The sequence below is a fragment of the Phyllobates terribilis genome, unplaced genomic scaffold, assembly GCF_046119375.1.
Source record: "Phyllobates terribilis strain yellow unplaced genomic scaffold, ASM4611937v1 Scaffold_5__5_contigs__length_657084704, whole genome shotgun sequence".
Taxonomy (NCBI): domain Eukaryota; kingdom Metazoa; phylum Chordata; class Amphibia; order Anura; family Dendrobatidae; genus Phyllobates; species Phyllobates terribilis.
The window spans coordinates 489,801,143-489,823,756 of NW_027362765.1; positions in this window are offsets into that span (position 1 = coordinate 489,801,143).

The following is a 22,614-nucleotide window of genomic DNA, read 5'->3' on the forward strand; positions in this document are numbered from 1 at the left end:
CCTGGGAAGAAAAGCCGCTTGCGCATCCCTTTGAGGTTACGGGCGCGAGCGGGCAGAGGGACTACGCTGGAGTGCGAAGCCGACACGGCCAGTCTGTTCCTGCCCGTGCGACCTCTGTGTCGCCGGGTTTGTGCCAGAGCCGCGGTGGACCCTGACGGCCAGCCCCCCTCTCCCAATACTGGTGCCTGTCCGCTGGTGGGTCGAGTCCCACCGCGGTGGGGGGGGAGTAAATTCTGCAGAAGAAAGACCATCTTCCAGCCAAACTAAGATGTCTACTTCTTTTCGTGGACAATGTGATACGATCCCTTTCTTACGGACACGCCCATCGCTACAAATTCCAGATGAGGCACAAAAACAGCAGGTGCTTCAACGGATATCAAGTGCTCCTTCAAGTGGGCTCTCCTCCACCTCAACTTCAACAACACAAATACTCCAGTCCTCAGAGGTGTCACCCCAATCGCACTTGCTTCCTCACAGCTCCCAAGTCTCCAGCTGCCGGTCTGAGTATGGGGTAACACAGATGGTTGAGTCTGCAAAGCTGTTTACTCATACTATAGCCTGGGAAACGGAGGTCTGCTCCAGAGCTTCTGTGAATCCAGACGAGGAAATGATCTGCACTGATGCCCAGAATCTTTATGAGTCGGATCCAGGACCAGATGAAGAAGGTTCTGAGCATAATGTAGACCCTCGTTCCCAAACTGTAACTCCTGTTGGAGGAGACAATGATGAAGATGATGATGAGACTCAAATACCTGATTGGAGCGACAACTTGACTTTTCAATCAGGGCAGGAAGAGGTTGGCTCTGAGGACGACGGGTGTGAGAACACACAGGGTAACATAGTAACATAGTAGCATAGTTTGTAAAGCCGAATAAAGACTTGCGTCCATCAAGTTCGACCTGTTAGTTCTGTAATTGCTAAAGTTGATCCAGAGGAGGGCAAAAACCCCAAATGATTTAGCCAATCTTCACCTGAGGAAAAATTCCCTCCCGACTCTGAAACCAGCAGTCAGAATAAATCCCTGTATCAACCTACTATTTTATTTTATTTTTAAGTATATGCTGAAATCTGCCTGGTATCTAGAAATGCATCCAGTCCCCGCTTGAACTGGTGTAGTGAATCTGACATTACCGTCTCCTCACTCAGTGAATTCCATATTCTCACTGCTCTTACCATAAAGAACCCCTTCCTATGCTGGTGCTGAAACCTTTTCTCTTCCAGTCTTAGTGAATGCCCTCTTGTTACCGTAATATCCCTCCTTTTGAACAAATCCCGGGCAAGATCTCTATACTGTCCCCTAACATATTTGTACACATTTATTATGTCCCCCCTCAACCTTCTCTTTTCCAGGCTGAATAGTCCTAGTTTTGCCAACCTCTCTGGGTATTGCAGTCCCTCCATTCCCTTTATTAATTTTGTTGCCCTCCTTTGTACCTTTTCAAGCTCATTTATATCCTTTCTATATATTGGGGCCCATAACTGAGCACAGTATTCCAAGTGTGGTCTGACCAGTGCTTTGTACAGTGGAAGAACAATGTTCTCATCCTTTGCAGCTATACCTCTTCTGATACATCCCATTACCCTGTTTGCCCTTACAGCAGCGGCCTGACTTTGGGCACTCCAATTTAGTTTGCTATCAATCAAGATGCCCAAGTCCTTCTCCATCTCTGAATTCCCCAATGATTTCCCATTCAGTGAGTACTGGTGACTTCCATTTTTCCTTCCCATATATATGACCTTACATTTCTCCTCGTTAAACCTCATTTGCCATTTAATGCTCCACCTACCCAGCTTATGCAAATCCCTCTGTAGGTCTGCGCTGTCCTCTTTTGTATTAATTGTTTTACATAACTTTGTGTCATCTGCAAATATTGATATTTTACTATTTATCCCGTTGACTATGTCGTTAATAAAGATATTAAATAACATTGGGCCTAGTACAGACCCCTGTGGTACCCCACTAGTGACGCTTACACAATCTGAGAATATTCCATTTATAACCACCCTCTGCCTTCTATCCTTTAGCCAGTTAGCTACCCACTTGCAGACATTTTCCCCCAGTCCCATCATTCTCATTTTGTATACCAACCTATTATGTGGCACGCTATCGAACGCTTTTGAGAAGTCGAGATACACGACATCCACTGGTTCCCCCTGATCTAATCGAGAGCTAACCTCCTCTTAGAAGTCAATCAGGTTTGTTTGGCAGGAGCGATTCTTCATGAATCCATGTTGGTTCGGGATTAAAAGATTATTAGCATCAAGATGCTCCGTAATTGCCTCTTTAATGAAGCTTTCAAAAATTTTGCCCACAACAGACGTCAGACTCACCGGCCGATAGTTTCCGGCGTCACTTTTCGCTCCCTTTTTGAATATTGGCACTACATTCGCCTGTCGCCAATCAAGTGGTACAGACCCAGTCTCAACAGAGTCCTTAAATATAAGATATAACGGTCTGTCTATCACATTACTTAGTTCCCTTAGTACCCGTGGGTGTATGCCATCAGGTCCTGGTGATTTGTTTATTTTAATGTTACTGAGGCGTTTCTGTACCTCAACTTGGGTTAGATTTGTCATACTTAGTGGAGGATTAAGCTTGTCACTTCTCATTTCTCCTGTTAGTTCTATTTCCTTTGTGAAAGTTGTCTAAAAAAATTATTTAATAGATTAGCTTTATCCTCATCTTTCTCTATGATTTTGCCTTCCTCACTTTTTATCGGTCCAATATTATCCGATTTAATCCTTTTACTATTTATATACGTAAAGAACAGTTTGGGATTTGATCTACTTTCCCTAGCAATACGTTTCTCTGTTTCCTCCTTCGCTATTTTTATTTGTTTTTTACAGGTTCTCGTTTTTTCCTTGTAACACATTAGTGCCTCCTTACTGTTTTCCTGTTTTATTCTCTTGAATGCCTCTTTTTTGCTATTTAACGTTCCTTTTACGTTCTTGTTCAACCATATTGGTTTCCTCTTATTTCTGGCCCTTTTATTCCCATACGGTATATACCTCTCACACTGAGTATTCAGAATTCTTTTGAAGGTTTCCCATTTACTATTCATATTCCATTGATTAAGTACTTTGTCCCAGTCAATAAGTTGAAGGTTTTCTATCAGCTGATCAAACTTCGCCCTCCTAAAGTTTAATGTTTTTGTTGTTACCTTATTGATAACCCTACTGAAGGGCATTTTGAAGTCGATAATATTATGATCGCTATTACCTAGGTGCCCCCCTATCTGTACCTCAGTTATTCTATCAGGCCTATTAGTCAATATTAAGTCCAACACGGCCTTCCCTCTCGTTGGTTCCTGCACTAGTTGGGAGAGATAATTATCCTTAATATTTGTCAAGAACCTTTTTCCTTTCTGAGATCTACAGGTTTCTGTTTCCCAGTCAATATCCGGGTAGTTGTAATCCCCCATTACAATCACTTCATTATGTTTTGCTACTTTGTCTATTTGTCCTAATAGCAGATTCTCATTCTCCTCTGTTATATTTGGTGGCTTATAGCAGACCCCCAGTAATATTTTATTATTATTTTTTGCCCCCTCTTTCTCTACCCACATGGACTCGACCCCCTCTTCTCCCTCTCCTATATCTTCCCTTAGTCTGGGTTTTAGACATGACTTTACATATAAGCAGACTCCTCCGCCTTTCCCCTGTTTCCGGTCCCTTCTAAATAAACTATAATCTAATAAATTTACCGCCCAGTCGTAGCTATCGTCTAGCCAAGTCTCTGTTATACCTACGATGTCATACCTCTCCTCCGATATAAGCGCCCGCAGCTCATCCGCCTTATTGGTCAGGCTTCTTGCGTTGGTCAGCATGCAAGATAAAACTTTGGGGTTATTTAGCATCCTATTCTTCTCTAACGATCTAACTGTACTATCCCCACCCCCCTCTCCACCCTCATTATATTCACTTCTCCCCTTCCCCCTTGCTTGCCTCACATCCCACCTATTTCCTTGGTTTCCCGCCCCAGTCTCTAGTTTAAAAACTCCTCCAACCTATTAGCCATCTTCTTCCCCAGCACCGCTGCACCCTCCCCATTGAGGTGCAGCCCGTCCCTACGGTAGAGCCTGTAGCCGACCGCGAAGTCGGCCGAGTTCTCCATGAACCCAAACCCTTCTGCCTTGCACCAACTCTTTAGCCACTTATTCACCTCCCTAACTTCTCGTTGGCGCTCCTGTGTGGCTCGCGGGATTGGTAGTATTTCTGAGAAAACTACCTTGGAGGTCCTTGCCATAAGCTTCCTACCTAGGTCCCTGAAATCATTTTTAAGGACCCTCCATCTACCACTCACTTTGTCATTGGTGCCGATGTGGACCATGACCGCTGGGTCTTCACCAGCCCCACCCAGTAAGCTGTCAACCTGATCCGAGATGTGCGGGACTCGAGCGCCAGGGAGGCAGCACACCATTCGGCGATCCCGGTCTTTGTGACAGATTGCCCTGTCTGTCCCCCTAATAATAGAGTCACCCACTACCAGAACCTGTCTTGCCTGCCCTACACTTCCCCCCTCCCCCTTATTACTGGATCATACACTCCCCCGGCGGTCAGAGGATCTGTCGTGCTCCAATAATGCCGGTTCTGAACCAGCCTTCCTATACTTCTTCCCTCTATCCCTCCTAACTGTTATCCAGCTCCCTGCCTGTTCAGCCTGCACTTCCCCTCTATGCTCCACCCCCAGTATTGACCCATTGAGTGTCTGCTCGGTGAGCAGCAAACTCCGTTCCATGTTGTCGATGCTCCTCAGTATCGCTATCTGAGCACTTAGATCCAGAATTTGGGCTTCCAAGTGCACGATATGCTCACATCTCTCACAGCAGTATGGATCCTCGAGCGGTTGCTCACGGAATGCATACATTGCGCAAGATGTACACTGCACGGCTCCGGCCAACATGGACGTCATTCTAAATATGGGGATACAGTCAGTATATATATACAAGTACAAAACACAATTATTTATATATAGGTGTATGGACGGGGATCAATTAGGGATGTGCAAGTGTATCAATTAGATATCGGCGGGGGATCAGTTAAGTATGGACGGGGGATCAATTAAGTATCAAGTATGGATGGGGGAATCAGATAAGTAGGTCAGGTGGATTAATTAAGTAAAAAGTAAAGTAAAGAAAGAATGAAATACAGTCAGCAATTCAGTCCTAAGTCCTCCCTTCCAAACTCCCTGAATCCAAAGTCACTAAAAAACAAGTCACACACTTACTTTCGTTCGCACTTACGCTCCGGACACACGCAGCTCGTTCACACTCGCAAACTAAGAGATTTAAAGAGTTTTTTTTTCCTTTTCCAGCAATGTACCCTTCACCTCAATGCACTTCCAACGGACGTGATGCCCAACCAGTTGCCCCTTATAAACCCTTAATTATGACCCCTTCGCCTTAATTAACCCCTTGTGAGTAAATCTACACCTCAGGATTTTAGTGCAATGTAGTTAACCCTTAAATACACAGTTAGTAAACTAAGAAACTAAAACTGTAGTGAGAAAATTGGTTTTAAAAAGCCCAATAAATCTAAACAGGGAGAAAAGCACTCAGCAGGTCACAATGCAGCACTCACCGCAATTCACACAGGTATTTTCTGCAGGATTCCCAATACCTCTTCACTGAAAAACAAGTCACACACTTACTTTTGTTCGCACTTACGCTCCGGACACATGCAGCTCGTTCACACTCGCAAACTAAGAGATTTAAAGAGGTTTTTTTTTTTTTTTTTTTCCTTTTCCAGCAATGTACCCTTCACCTCAATGCACTTCCAAAGTGTGATGATGACGAGGTTGGGGATCCCACTTACTGTCAACCCACAGTCAGCCAGTCGATGAGGTCAGCAGAGGAGGTGGAGGAGGATGTGACTAGCCCAGGGGATGGGGATGACTAGGTACCCCGGCCTTTGCCTGGCCTTGGGGATGTCGCGGTGGTCGGCTCCCAGGCCCGTACCCTGGGTTCACTCTTTAAAAGGGTGGATAATTGTTAATTTTATAAGAGTTCGTGACGCCACCTGTGGTATCTGGTGAGAAGCACCAGCGCTGCAGCAGTCCACTGAGGCCGGTGATAAGGCAGCTTGATGGTATAGCTCCCCACAGGTGGAGCTAGGCCTCAGGGCAGCGTATGCAGGGGGAATGCAGGACAGGCGAGACCCAGCTGGGTCAGAGCAAGAATGGGAACGGACACGGTAGTCACTTCAGTACCTTTTACTAGTGGAAATTCAGGCACATCCCGGAGCACTGTAGGGTGAAGGGTGCATATCAGGATCCTCCCCAATGAGCGGGTGTAGGGCCTCCTGTTTCTTGCCTCTGCATAGTAAGTTTCTGACCTGCCTGGAGCTAGGCCTAACTTTGTCTCTGTCCTGTGCTGGTTGACCTTGTGGTAGGGTCTTGTCTTGGAGTTCACGCTCCCAGTTTGCGGGGCCTAAGCGTCTCCTGGCTCTGTTACGTATCAGCACCTTATCAATCCTGGGACTTGTAGTTCACCTGGGATTACGGTTATGCCTTACTGGGTCATAGAGATCCCGGTAAGCTCGGATCCGGTGTCCGGTAAATGCTTCGGGGTGAGCTGGTTAAGCTCCTCTGCCCCCTATGTACTAACTCTCCACTCGCCTTTGGCCTCCTCGGGCCCTCACTAGGCTATACACACTAACGGCAGCTTGCCGCGCTTCACCGATCTTATGGCGCCGGCACACCTTAAGCTCTAACTGGGCTCCCTGAATCTAGCTAGCAGGAGCCTCGTGCTTCACTGCTGAACTATTAACTGAGTTCTCTAGACTAGACTGAGCTCCACTGCAGACTGACCTCTCTTAGGCTTCTTTACTGCAGGAACTCTTCAGAGGAACTGAACTGCCTAGCTCCACCTTCCCTATTTATATCCTTAACGGGCTCCCTCTGCTGGTCTGAGGTGGAAGGTGGAGATGTGTGAATGTTTATGGGGGCCTCTTGTGGAGGATTCCATCAATGCACTCTTCTAGGATCTGTGATACCAAGCGCAGCTGGGCGTCACCGATGCTATTGACGACGAGGTTAGGTTGCGCCTTCCTGGACAGAGACGGAGTACTGGAAGCACGTCAACAACTGCATCCTCACCCACAACTCTGCCCCTGACCATAAGTCGTGGTGGCTCTTCAGGTTGCATGGGCTCTAAGCCTTGCATAGCCTGGGCATTTTTTAAGATCGATAAGGATGACCCAACTCGTGTTACCTGTAATATTTGTCACCAAAGCTAAGTAGAGGCCAAAAACTCCATAGTTTGAGTACTTCATGCATGAACTGTCACATGGATATGAAGCATAAGTTGCAGTGGGAAGCTCACTGTGCTAACATGCGGCCTAGCGGGCCGAGCCAACCACCGTCTGCCCCATCTTGTGCATCCGCGGCCTCTTCATCCTCTGTGACTGGGGGGACAGCAGTCACACATGTTTTTGGACTCAGACCTGCCACCTCTTTACCCGCAAAGGCCAGTGTGATTGGCACGTCATCATTTCATTTGGAAGTGGAAACACCAGCTGGTGTTGAGCGCTCTCCGACATCGAGAGCACCACCTTTGGATCAAGGCAACCTAACTTTTCTGCCTGCATCTTCCTCACAGACCGGCAGTTTGCCGGGGACACCCTACTCAACCCCGTCTAAGCACAACAGCCAGCCCTCGGTCCCTCAGATGTGGACAAGTAAAAGACCATTTCCTCCTAGCCATGACAAAGCTAAGAAGTTGAATTTCACCATCTGCAAGCTGTTGGCTACAGAAATGCTGCCTTTCCGCCTGGTGGACACAGGATTTTCAAGACTTTATGTCCATCACAGTGCCCCAGTACCAGATGCCCAGTCGGCACTACTTCTCAAAGAAAGGTGTGCCTGCGCTACACCAGCATGTCGCACACAACATCACCACTTCTTTGAGAAACTCTGTGTGTGACAGGGTGCATTTCACCACAGAAACTTAGACGAGTAGGCATGGACAGGGGCGTTTCATGTCGCTGACTGGGCACTGGGTAACTATGGTGACAGCAGGACAAGGGGCTGCTGTCCAAGTCTTGCCGCTCCCACCAGTTGTGCGTCAATCTCTTTATCTAGAAGTTCCTCCACTGCTTCTGCCTCCTCAACCTCCTTTCGGTCCTCCACCTGCACCTGTAATGTCATCCGCTTTCTAACTGCACAGAAGGAATCCTGCACACCTCCTTACTATGCTGGCAGCAGGGCTCAACGGCATCAGGCGGTGTTTACTTTGAAATGTCTGGGAAATGTGAGTCACACAGCTGAGGAGTTGTGGTCAGCTCTGGAGACCCAGTTTCATAAATGGTTGTCTCCACTGGACCTGCAACCAGGGAAGGCCGTGTGCGACAATGCTGCAAACCTGGGTGTGGCCATTCGCCGGGGCAATGTCACACACGTGCCTTGTATGGCTCAAGTGTTGAACCTGGTTGTCCAGCAATTTTTAGCCCACTATCCCGGACTAGATGGCCTTCTGCAGAGGGCACGGTTGCTGTGTGCTCACTTCCGCCGTTCGCATCCCGCAGCTCAATGACTTACATCTCTACAGAAGTCGTTGGGCCTGCCAGTTCACCGGCTTAAATGCGATGTGCCGACACGGTGGAATTCAACTCTGCACATGTTGCAGCGACTGTGGCAGCACTGACAAGCCCTGGAGCAATACGTTCTGACGTATAGCCTGGGCCAACGAGATCCAGAGGTGGGGCAAATCACGCTGCAGGAGTGGTCTCAGTTAAGGGACCTATGAAGTTGATGCGCCCCCTGGGCTGTGGGGTACCCGGAGCCGGGCCGGTAGACGCTGGGGGTTGTTGTCACTGTGGCGGTGACCCGGTCCGTGACCCAGGGCGGTCAATCCAAGGGTAATTTGTATATATGGGTTTTATAATGTCTGACTACGCCACCTGTGGAGTGTGGCCAAAGGGGCCGCCGCTGCGGAACAGTTCTCTGAAGCTGGTGGTTTTGCAGCAATGGTATTATTACTCCCCACAGGAAGAGTGTAGCTTCAGGGCAGTGTGGGTGGCTGATGTTGGTTGTAGTGCAGGGAGTCAGTAATGAACACAGAGTCTGTGTGATGCAGTCCCAAGATCTTTACTCACAGTTGTTGCAGTCCAGATTACAGGTACCAGAGCAATCTCCCCCGTCGTGCTGTGCGTACTCAGTGAGGGACTCAGTCCACCCCCAGATAGCTCCGGAGTACTTAGCAGGACCCCCTTCTGTGTGTCCTTTCTCTGGCCTTCTCCCTGCACCTCACACCCAGTGACACTTCTATCCGGTATCCTCGGGCCTTGTCGGGTGACGTGTGTTCCTTCCCCTGGGTCCTATGTGGCTACCTTCTTAGTGAGACTGGTGTGGACTTTGACCTGCAGTACATGAAATGCTGCAGCCTCCGGTTTCTAGTTGAGCCTTGCTGTTTCTCCGCTAGTTGAGGGACTGGTTCCCCTTATCTGGCCTGACGCCTCTACCTCCTGGTAGCAGCGGGCGTACGGGTGGCCTTCTGCACGGCCCGTACCCCTAGGGTCCTTTTGGTTCCTGGAGCCTTCCTGCTCCCACTCCTCTCTTCTCTCCTTCAGTCCTTGGTTCCCAGGCTAGGCCCGCCTCCGGAGCAGAGCTCATGCAGAGCCTCTGCTCCTGTCACTTCTCCTCCTCTGACTGGCTTGCTGTTTCTAAGATGGCTTCCTATTTATACTCTCCCTGTCATGTGCTCCCCTAAGCTGCTTTCTCCACCCACACCCACTACATAGGACCCTCCTGCCAGCTAGGGACCTGGGACTGTGCTCTCCCTTAGGAGCAATCTCGCCCTACCCCCACTGCAGGTATGTGTTGGATGCAGGTGTTAGGGTCCCGAGCCATACTCCTTCCTTACCTGAGGGTGAGATACTACACCTCTGGGTGAGATGCAGTACCTCTGTGGCGACTGAACCCTCAGAGGCACCACACACCCTTCTGCACAGTTTTGAAATGGTGACGAAGATGTTTAGTGCTGAAGATGCCATTATCAGCATGACTATTCCAGTGATTTACATGCTGGAGCACACGTTAAACAGAATTCAGAGTCAGGTGGTGGGACAAAAGGAGGTGGAGGAAGTAGAGGAAGAGTCGTATGCGGAACGGATAACATCTCCAAGGTTCAGACGGTCGGCAGCACCAAGGCGGTAGGCATGGGAGGGTGGGGAGAGGGATTAACCAAGGCGCATGGTAGCAGCCAAACTGTTGAGGAAGGTGCAGGAACCAAGGAAGAAGTGGAGGACGAACTGGCGATGGGCATGGAAGACTCATCAGATGAGGGAGACCTTGATCACATTTCTGTTGTGCGAGGTTGGGGGGTGAGGGCAGAGGAAGGAAGCATGATTCTTACCTTGCTACCAACACAACAAGGACTTGGTCCTCCTGGATGCGCAAGACACATGAGTGCCTTCTTGCTGCACTACCTGCAACATGACCCTCGGATTGTCAGAATTCAAAGTAATCCCGACTACTGGGTTGCCACACTCTTAGATCCCCGGTACAAAAGTAAATTTGCCGAAATAATTCCTGCCATAGAAAGGGATTCATGCATGCCGGAGTATCAGCAGAGGCTGTTGCAGAATCTTACAAGTGCTTTTCCACAAAACACCAGTGGTGCACGTAGTGAATCTCACAGTTCTAACTTGCCAACCGTGGGACTGTCGAGTCTTCATCACTCAAACCGTAAAAGAAACACAGTATCTGCTGGTAATTTTCGTTTCAACACTTTTTTAGACCATCCTTTGCAGGGCCACAGGAGACAAGAAGTCTGACACATAGTCAACGCCTAGAGAGGATGGTACAGGAGTATCTCCAAGTGAACATCGAAGCCATGACTGTGTCACTGGACCCTTGCTCATTTTGGGATTCCAATCTGAAAAAATGGCCGGAGGTCGCCACTCATGCCTTGGAGATCTTGTCATGCCCTGCAGCCAGCATTCTCTCTGAACGTGTGTTCAGCACTGCTGGTGGTGTGCTGACAGATAAGCGCACGCGGCTGTCCATTGAGAATGTAGACAGACTCATGTTTATAAAGATGAACAAATCATGGATCTGCAAGGACTTTTCTACCCCTGTGTCATCCTGGGGAGACTAAAAGCTTGAGGATTTGGTAAAATCACATCACCAACCATTTTAAGCAACTCTGGGGCAATTGATGCCATTTAAGTGGTGTCTGTGCCACAATTTTTGGAAAAAATGGAGACTCTTTTTGGAGTCCCCTTGCTGTGTTTTACGTGACGTTGGCATCGTCAATTCGAGTTGGGTTGGGTCGCCCCCCCCCTTTTAACCGTAAGAAACTACATACACTATGGCTTGGGGTAACACAGATGGTTGAGTCTGAAGAGCTGTTTACTCAGAGGTCTGCTCCAAAGCATCAGTGTCTGCTAGTCAGCGTAGAATTTTTAACTGCATCTAGCCTAGGCAATACTTTGGGCATAGTAGCCCAGCTGTGAAGCAAGCTGCACCACCTGTGTATCTAATAAGAATTTTTAACTGCATTTAGCCTAGGCAATACTTTGGCGTAGTAGCCCAGCTGCGAAGCAAGCTGCACCGCCTGTGTATCTAATAAGAATTTTTAACTGCATCTAGCCTAGGCAGACTGTGGGGACCCCCAACCAAACCCAGACGCTCAGCCCCCCTACCGCCCCCCTTTCCTTGACAATACAATAATGTAAATCTTACAACTGGATGGGTGAGGATAGGCCACAGCTTTATTAAATCTTTATACTCATTCCATTAGAAAGGCATTTTAATTCTAAAATAATTCAACTTGTTGCAGCATGCCCTGGGTCTCCACACCGGCAAGTTGGCCAACAAGTGTAACTCTCCAACATGTCCTTTCTATTTCCAGGCAACGGAGGATCCTGCGTACTCTTATGCAGGACTCTGACCCCCATCCATCTCTCTTAACGCTTGTTCCACTCCATCCTGGAGTCCTGACAGGAATATGTCCAGTCCAATATCCATTAAGTGAACACCGTCGGGCCGTATGAGGCCTGCTTTATCTCCTTCCAGTTGTCGGTGTTGTATCACTACACCGCCTCTGTCTCTTCTAAATTTTGCCATACGAATATTTATTACCCGCCTTGTTCGATGGCCGTGATGTCTCGCACACCTTGCCATACCGCTATCGGCACAATCTCTGACCATACTATAGTTAGTTTTGTGAAAAATTTTCTGAAGCTTTCAGTGTCTAGTTTCATTATTGCCATTAGTTATGCGCTCTTGTGATGACCTAGGTCATTTCCCCCGGCCTGTATAACTAAGATGACCGGACCTCTTGCCTCTCTCCCTACCTTGATTACCTCCATTAGTACCTGTGGCCATAGCAGGCCTCTAATACCTCTCCAGTTGAAATATGTGTTATGAAACTCTAATTTCCTCCTGCCTGGGCGGACTTTCGCCCTTTTTTCTGCCCAATATATATACGAGTGGCCTATCACCCACACTGTTGGCTTAGCGTCACCTGTAAAAGAAACAAACCACGTTAGGATAACAAGTCCGGTCTTATGCATCTCGCCAAACACGTGGATCGCCATCTCCCTATCCTCTGAACTTCTGTTTCTGACAGTTCTGCTCTTGCTGCTTCCGTGGCCGCGCCTATGCGGAATGAGTGTGTCCCGTAATCTTTGGGGTGGTTCCCTGCCGATGTTAGGCATTTATTAAATATAGTTTGGAACTGGTATCTTGATAGTGGCATTCCATCAATGTGTGATAGGAAGAAATTACTTTGTGATCTGATGGTTATATATGTTTTTACTATTGTTACCCGACTCAGTGTAAAGTTTGTGGGTTGTAGAAGTACCCAAGTGCCCCTGCCCGCTGGAACCATTTTCGATTTGCGTATGCGTAGACGTATTGCATTATTGGCTATGACTATGTCCTGGTGTAATAAGCCTCCACTGGTGGTAATTTTGGATTGAGGGACTAATTCGCTTATGCATAGTGCCCCGAAGAAGGCGATCGCAAATGCAGTAGACAGTAGTGCTGCTTCAAATTGTGAGTGTCATGTTAATGGTGTTAGGGATATGATGTGAGAAATCAGTTTTAGTGACACCGGACGGGACGTCTACACTCCTGACTTGGCTGACCCCTTTTCCACCCTTTTATGGATTGTTTGATGATGAATCTCTTTGTCACATCTCCCCAATTCAGTAGCTGGAAGTGAAATGCTACTCCGGTCAGACACCACTGCGCTGACGCCCCTGATATGCCCCTCATCATTAGCTGGTGGAGAAATTCTATGGTGGCTTGTTCACATTGGTCAACCCGTCTGCCTGCTACTAGTCATGTCCCCTCTTCCCATGCCTTACCGTATGCTTGCCACGTCGACGGGGCAACTGACGCTCTGATTAATGCCATCAACTATTCGCCACTAGATCCCATAGTGAGGGTGGGCAACTGTTTGCCCAATGGGTGGGCATTGGGGAGGAGCTCTGTGAAAATCTGCCAATTGAATTGTGATAAAGAGTTAGCAGCAGCATTAGACCCCTCAGCATCGTGGCTGTCGCGGACCCATACATTGTGTTTTAGGCACAGGAATGCTAGCCGGCGTAGTAGGCCTAGCACTGGGAGAGACGATGATGCCATCTTATTAATGCAGTGCGCTAGGCTGGTGTTTTTTGTTATGAAGCGTATATTTTTGTTAGCCAGGCACGCGCCCCATATTTCTATTGCTGCCACTATTGGGAAGAAAAATTATTTTCCGGGCTACATGCAGCTTAAAATTATTATTAATTTCAAAGCTGGTAGAGCTTGGTATAGATGGCCTAATACAATGAGTACCACACACTGCTAATATGCCCAAAATTATTTTACAGGCAAGATGCAGCTAAAAATTATTAGTAATTTGAAAGCTGGTAGAGCTTAGTATAGATGGCCTAATAGAATGAGTACCACACACTGCTAATATGCCCAAAATTATTTTACAGGCAAGATGCAGCTAAAAATTATTAGTAATTTCAAAGCTGGTGGAGCTTAGTATAGATGGCCTAATAGAATGAGTACCACACACTGCTAATATGCCCAAAATTATTTTCCAGGCAAGATGCAGCTAAAAATTATTAGTAATTTGAAAGCTGGAGGAGCTTAGTATAGATGGCCTAATAGAATGAGTACTGCACACTGCTAATATGCCCAAAATTATTTTACAGGCAAGATGCAGCTAAAAATTATTAGTAATTCGAAAGCTGGTGGAGCTTAGTATAGATGGATTAATAGAATGAGTACCACACACTGCTAATATGCCCAAAATTATTTTACAGGCAAGATGCAGCTAAAAATTATTAGTAATTTGAAAGCTGGTGGAGCTTAGCATAGATGGCCTAATAGAATGAGTACCACACACTGCTAATATGCCCAAAATTATTTTCCAGGCAAGATGCACCTAAAAATTATTAGTAATTTGAAAGCTGGTGGAGCTTAGTATAGATGGCCTAATAGAATGAGTACCACACACTGCTAATATTCCCAAAAGGTTTTACTTGGCTAGGTGCAGTAAAAAAATTGTATTACATACACAGGTGGTGTAGCTTGCAACATAGATAGGCTACTCCACTGACTAACACACACTGCAAGAGGCCCAAAAGGATTTGCTTATCTAGATTTAGCCAAATGCTGTGAAAAACACTTGCACAGCACTAAAACAGACCTGCCTGGCAAAAAGTGATAGGAACTGATGTAACCTAGCCCTCAAAAGGGCTGGAATTACAACTAGTCACTACTCCCAACCTATCTGTCTATTTAAGAGAAAATTCGCTTGCAATTCACATTTACACAATATAGCGCTAACAGCAGCAGCAGTGCCGTCTAACACTCAGCTGCAGCAGTGAGAAAATGGTGGCAACGGGGAAAATGACAGGGTCTTATAGGGCAAGGACATGTGACATGCACAGCCAATGACACATGCCCTTGCTTGTGTGAAAAAAAGCACTTCGCTCCGTGTGTGCGCTGCTGATAGGCTGACAGACTGCACCTCCCCACTGTAAATGCGGGAAAGAGAAAAAAAAATGGAGATCTTCATTATTTATGCAGAGATCCATCCCATGCCCCTCCCCCCACCCCGCTGTACACTCAAACTGCGTATTAACATTGATTATCAGCATTACTGTGAAAAAATCCAGTTACGATTTTGGTGCATGAACAGTTATCGAACATAACCTCGAACAGCCGGATTTTTTTCAAATCGTTCGGATTTGTCGAACGGCTCGAACACCGCCCAAAACAGCTCAAATTTGAAATTGGCGAACAGTTCGATTCGAACACCGCTCATCTCTACTGATGAGGACCGGCTGTCCATAGAGGGCCAACTTCATGGACTGAAAGGCTTCTTCTGCCTGAGCGTTCCACCGAACCATTACCGATTTTTTTTATTTTTCCTTTCAAGAGATCGGTCAGGGCCGCCATTCTCCCAGCAAAATTAGGTATAAACCGGCGGTAATACCCAAGGATGCCAAGGAATGCCCTCACCTGCTTTGTACTTGACGGTTTAGGCCAGTTTTTTATGGCCTCAACTTTATTGATTTGGGGCTTGATAACTCCTCGGCCAATCACATACCCCAAATATCGGGCTTCCTCTAGCCCTATCGCACATTTTTTTGGGCTTGCCGTTAACCCCGCGGCTCTGAGAGAATCCAGCACCGCTTGTATCTGGGAAAGGTGTGTATGTCAGTTGGTGCTAAAGATGATAATATCATCTAGATACGCGGAAGCGTACTCCTGATGAGGCTTGGGCACTATATCCATCAACCTCTGGAATGTAGCCGGGGTCCGATGTAACCCAAAAGGTAAGACCACATAGTGATATGGACCCTCTGGAGTTATGAAGGCGGTCTTTTCCTTCACCGATTCCGTGAGAGGTACCTTTCAGTAACCCTTGGTGAGATCGAGCGTGGTAAAGTACTGGGCCTGCCCCAGTCTCTCATTCACCTCATCCACCCTGGGCATTGGATATAGACTTCATTTAATTTCCGGAAATCGTTATAGAAGTGTAACGATCCGTCTGGTTTCGGAATCAGTACGATGGCCTAGCCCACTCACTCCGTGATTCCTCGATGACGCCTAACTGGAGCATTTGTTTTACATCAGCCGTGATGGCTTGCCTCTGGGCTTCGGGTACCCAGTACTGACTCATTCGTACCCTTACCCCAGGTTTGGTGACAATGTCATTTTGGAGAACCGTAGTCCTCCCTGGTAGCACTGAGAACACGTCGGTATTCTGTTGCACCAGCGAGTGAGCCTCCAGTCGCTGCTGTTTAGTGAGAGCATCACTTATCCTGACCTCTCCCCTGGATGCATCCCTGGCTGAGGGTAGAGAACTCTGACGGCAGGCCCGAAATGACCTCTGTAACTAAATACTCTCGATCTTTCCAAGGTTTTAGCAGGTTTACATTATAAAGCTGCTCAAGTTTCCTCCTTCCGGGCTAATACACCCCGTAATTTACCTCCCCCACCTTTTCTCGAATCTCATATGGCCCTTGCCACTTGGCCATGAGCTTACTCTCGGCTGTGGGTACCAGTACTAACACCCTATCGCCCTTGTTAAAATACCTGACTGTGGCTCTTTTATTATATGTACACTTCTGTGCTGCCTGAGCATCTAACAGATGTTCTTTCACGATGGGCATGACCGCCGTGATCCAGTCATGCATACTAGCCACGTGTTCAATTATACTCCTATGTGGAGTCGGCTCTTGTTCCCTCGTCCTTTGGCTACATCCAACAGACCCCTAGGGTGTCTGCCGTACAATAACTCAAAGGGAGAGAACCCTGTGGAAGCCTGGGGTACCTCACGGACGTCAAACATCAAATAGAGTAGCAACATGTCCCAATCCCTTCCGTCCTTAGAAACCACCTTTTTTAACATGGACTTGAGGGTTTTATTGAACGGTTCTACTAGCCCGTCGGTTTGAGGGTGGTGCACCGAGGTGCACAATTGTTTTATTTTTAGCAGTTTGCACAGTTCCCTCATTACCCTGGACATAAAAGGGGTCCTTTGATCCGTCAGGATCGCCTTAGGGAGCCGAAGGCGACAGAACATGGCAAACAGCTCCCGTGCAATCAGTTTTGCCTAGGTGTGGCATGTACAGCCTCCGGGTACCGGGTAGCAAAGTCAACAACCACAAGTATATGTTGGTGGCCACGAGCGGATTTTACAATGGGCCCTACCAAGCCCATTGCAATCTGCTCAAAAGGTACCTCTATCACTGGCAGAGGAACCAATGAGCTACGGAAAATGGCGGTGGGTGTGGTCAGTTGACATTCGGGGCGGATTCACAGTACTTTTGGACCTCGATGTAAATCACAGGCCAAAAGAAATGCTGCAAGATACGTTCTTGCGTCTTTTTAACCCCTAAGTGTCCACCCAGCATGTGTGTGTGTGCCATCTCCAGAACCCCACGACGATACGACCGAGGTACCACTAACTATTCCCTGATTTTGTCTACCCTATAGAGCAACTCACTGCTGACTACCATGTGAGGAAATACAGTATCTGCACTGGGCTGTTGAGCTACGCCACTTACCTCTAACACCCTTTCCCGCGCCCGAGTCAGGGTGGGATCCTGTAGCTGAGCTGTTCCAAACGTGTCCCGGGACACTTCCAGCTCGGGGATCGATGGAGTCTCCTCGACCTCTCCTGCCAGCACCTCTAGGGGAGACCTATTGGGGTCACACTCTGTCCCTAGGCTGGACACCCCGACAGCAGGTACCCCTGACTCGGGTTCGTCGGGTACAGGGCCTGTAATAAATTTTACCGGGGGAGAGTGGATTTTGTTTTTCCACAGAGTCCAGAACAGGGGCAAGTCTCTTCACAATATAGTCCCATAGGGAAGAGTTTTTACCCTCCCCACCACATGTTTTATGTCGCCACATAGCGTGGACAAAACTACCTCCGCAGTTCAGTACTCTCGGAGGTCCCCATGGATACACACAACCCCGACTGTCCGTCCACTGGGGTTGTCTCCTGCTACCAGTGACCCATGTACCAAAGTCACTAGGCTTCCCATGGGCCTCTGTGGGGTACCCATTAACCAGTACCTGGCACAGTTGGGGTTAACTGTCCGGGGGGTCGGCACTCGCAGTGCAGACGGTCTGGGCGTACATTGAGACCTGGTGGTTATACCCGCAGTCCATGGGCTCCATAGTCAGGGGGCAGTTAGCAACCACATGTCCCGGCCCCTGACACCGCCAGCACCTAATGGTGGGGGTACTGTTAGTTCTTATGACCGTTTGGGAGGGAACCGGTCTCCTGCTACTCTCACTCTGGGGTACCCCTTCAGCACGGATACGGTGCTGACTGTCCTCAGCAGAGGGACGCGACCCCCTTCCTGGTTCCTGCGTTGGCAGGGATCGGAGGGACAGCCGTGAGGGGGCAGAGTCGCGGATAAAGTCGTGAGTGGCCGAGTAGCGCTCGATCAGACTGACCACCTGGTCGAGGGTACCGGGGTCCCCTTGCCCCACCCAATGTTGGATAGCGGCCGGCAGAGTCCTCACCAGCCGGTCGACCACCACCCTCCCCACCACCTGGGCTGGAGTCAAAGACTCAGGCTGGAGCCACCTCTTGACCAGCTGCAAAAGGTCATAAGCCTGAGACCGGGCGGGTCTCCACAAAGGCCAATGAAAACACACGCTGAGCCCTCACGTACATATTGACCCCCAACTGGGCAAGGATCTCACCTTTGAGCCTCTGGTAGTCCTGGGCATCCTCCCGACTGAGGTCGAAGTAGGCCTTCTGAGAATCGCCAACCAAAAAGAGAGCCACCACTTCCGTCCACTGGCCAGCTGGTAGGTTTTCCCGCTCTGCTGTGCGTTCGCAGATGGTCAGGAAGGCTTCCACGTCGTCCTCCAGTCCCATCTTCCTCAACGTTGAGCAATCCTTGTCCCAGGCCTCTCGACATTCCGGAATCGGTGTTGTGGCCGTTTCTTGCAGGGCAGCAATCTGTTGTGGAAACAGTTCATTTGTTTTTTGCTGCTGCTGGTAAAGTAACTGCTGCTGCTGATTGTGCTGCTGTTCCCGCTCCTGCTGTTGCCGTTGGAGACATTGGTGCTGCTCCTGCAGTTGCCGCAGAGACTGCAGCTGCTGCTGCTGGGTGTGTACCAGCTGCTTTAACAGCTCCTCCATTTTGTCCACGGGGTGGGACTGAAAGGTGGCAGGCCGGATTGTGGCCATGCAGCTGCCGGTGGGGTATGCCTCAGTCACATTACCCGCATTCTCCACCAATCTGTAAGGCGGCAGTGTTCACATCATGCAGTAACTGAGGTAGTGACCCAAGCAAGTCCAACATAAACAGCTTTTATTCAGCAACTTACTGGTAAACAGAAAGTCCTCTGGTTCGCAGCCGGGTTAACATAAGTCCATAAACAACGGTTGCAATGGGCAATGGCCGCGCCGGGCTGCTTAGAGCCTGATGGGTCCAGAGCCTTCCCAGGTGTGGGTTCAGCTACACACAGGCCCGCCGAGCCTTCCTGCTATACTCCTAGCAGGTCCCAACACTGAACAACACTAACTCTTAATGCAGAATTTTTAAAGGACTTGTGGCAAGAGCAACTGGAAAACCCGGGTTAGAGAGAGGAGGACGCCCCACTGCCTCCTTGTAGCCTCCTCCAAGAAATGAAGGACCTGCCAGGTTTTACTTAATCTGCCTTAGCTAGATAGCCTGACCAGGTCAATGCTCACCTTCATTACTGCATTACAGCTGCAGCTGTGTCTGTGACTGCAATGCACTTCAATGGGTTTAATAGGTCTCTGTACACATTCTGGGGAATATTTACCACCGCTCGTATATGATCCCCGTCACTGCCTCACACCTCATAAAGCAAATAGATGAAGCAGCGACTCAAGGAGAAGTCATTATTATGGGGGACTTTAACTACCCTGAAATATATTGGGGAACAGAAACCTGTAGTTCCAGCAAAGGTAATAGGTTTTTGAGAGACAATTACCTTTCACAACTGGTTCAGCACCCAACAAGCAGGGGGGCACTGCTAGAACTAATATTAACCAACAGGCCAGACCGCATATCAAATATACAAGTTTGCGGTCACTTGGGTAATAGTGATCACAAAATAATAAGTTTTCATGTATCCTTTGATAAGATGTGTAGTAGAGGGGTTACAAGGACACTAAACTTCAGGAAGGCAAATTTCCAACGGTTGAAAGATGATCTTAGTGCAATAAACTGGGATGATATTCTGAGACATAAAACTACACAAAGCAGATGGGAGACATTTATTAGCATCCTGAATAGGACCTGTGCACAATATATACCCTATGGGAATAAACATGCTAGAAATAGGAGGAAACCACTACGGATAAATAGAGCTGTAAGGGGCGCAATAAGTGACAAAAGAAAGCATTTAGAAAACTAAAGCAAGTAGGTAGTGATGAGGCATTAAATAAATACAGAAAACTAAATAAATTCTATAAAAATCAAATCAAGGCAGCAAAGATTGAGACAGAGAGACTCATGGCCAGAGAAAGTAGATAATCCCAAAATATTCTTTAACTACATAAATAGTAAGAAACTAAAAAATGATAGTGTTGGCCCCCTTAAAAATAGTCTGGGTGAAATGGTGGATGAGGATGAGGAAAAAGCCAATATATTAAATGATTTTTTTTTCAACAGTATTTAAACAAGAAAATCGCATGACAGAAAACATGATCAGTAGTGTTGATCGAGCACTAAAATGCTCGGGTGCTCGAAGCTCGGGCCGAGCTCGCCGTGATACTCGGGGGCTCGACCCGAGCAACGAGCCCAATGTTAGTCTATGGGAGACCCGAGCATTTTTGGCACGGCACCCCCGGCAGTCTTTTAAAAGCCTAACAAGTGCCCAAGACGATAGTGACAGTGCTCAAATGACATTGGGACAGCATGGGGATTGCCCCAGGAAGCATTTCTGACGCCCAGGTCACTGCTTTCAACAACATTGTCAGAGGTATTAAGCCACTTTTAAGGGCTCACGACAAAACGTTCAAAAACGAAACTGAAACTGCTTTCCTGTGAAATATGTTAAGGAACTTCCTTTCCAGGGTAAAGAAGACTTGTGTATAAGGTAAAATAAATAACACCCCCCAAAAAATACTCCTCCACACCTTGGGCTATGTTCACAAGTAGCATTTTTTATGCGTTTTTGCACTTTTGTATTGCTTTCAGCCATGACAAATGCATTCACCGGGAAATGTCATTTTAACATTTTACAACCTTATCTGGCCATGTGCTGCGTGACATATGCATACAGTGCTGAAAAGACATGGGAACAGCATGCGGAAGACCCCTGTAAGCATCTCTGACACCCAGGTCACTGCCTAAAAGTGTGCCCATCAGAAGTCATCCTTGCCGCATCAGAAGATGCAGGCTTGCAACTATCCCTGTGCCCAGGGCACTGTTCAATTGTACCTCCCCCATTCCTTGCAATGCAAGCGCAAATATGCAGCCAACCACCCACCCACCCCCAGGCTGCAATACCATACTGCTTGCTTGCACTTGAAATTAGGCCTTTTAGGCATGTGGAGGCGGAATCTGGCCACCACGTCATGGCTGCATTGGCGGCCTGGAATCCATTCTCAGTCCCCAGCCGCCCGGCGGCCAGGTGTCCACACTCGGTCCCCAGCCGCCAGGGGGCGGCCGGGTGTCCATAAACGGTCCCCAGCCGCCCCTATTTCTCCTGTAAACTACCCCCCCACACACTTTTCTTAGCCCGGCCTGCTTTAGGGCAGCATTGGACGAGACCACCAGAGAACCAGACTCCTCTGGTGGGCCCTGGCTTCTCCATCAGAGGAGTTGAGAGGGCCAAGGTGAGGAGCATGATGATGATGATAGAAGTTAGCATCTGCTTTGTTTTCTTTTAAGCGTATATACCAAAACATTACCTGTGGCCTCCCCAGTGCATTTAGTGGGAAGGACAGCCTATTCCGCTGTAGTGTGCGCATGCCAAACCCCTGTTCATGGTACATGCGAAGATGCCTTCCACCCTGCATCTGTCGTTGCAGACTTGCAACTATCCCCGTTCAAGTTCTTGTCCCAGGGCAGTGTTCAATTGTACCTCTCCCATTTCTTGCAATGCAAGCGCAAGTATGCAGCCTGCCACCCACCCACCCCCTGGCTGCAATACCATACTGCTTGCTTGCTTGCACTTGAAATTGGGCCTTTTAGGCATGTGGAGGCAGAATCTGGCCACCACGTCATGACTGTGTTGGCGGCCTGGAATCCATACTCAGTCCTCAGCCGCCCGGCGGCCGGGTGTCCACACACGATCCCCAGCCGCCTGGGGGCAACCGGGTGTCCATAAACGGTCCCCAGCTGCCCCTATTTCTCCTGTCAACTTCCCCCCCACACACTTTTCTTAGCCCGGCCTGATTTAGGGCAGCATTGGACGAGCCCACCAGAGAACCAGACTCCTCCGGTGGGCCCTGGCTTCTCCATCAGGGGTGTTGAGAGTGCCAAGGTGAGGACCATGATGATGATGATACAAGTTAGCATCTGCTTTGTTTTCTTGGAATGCAAGCGCATGTATGTAGTAGCGGCTAGGCCTGAGGTGGTCAGCGTTTTGGCGCATATCCTACCTCCTCCGAGGATTGCTGGATGTTTTCCTGCTACTATTCCAGCTCTATGACT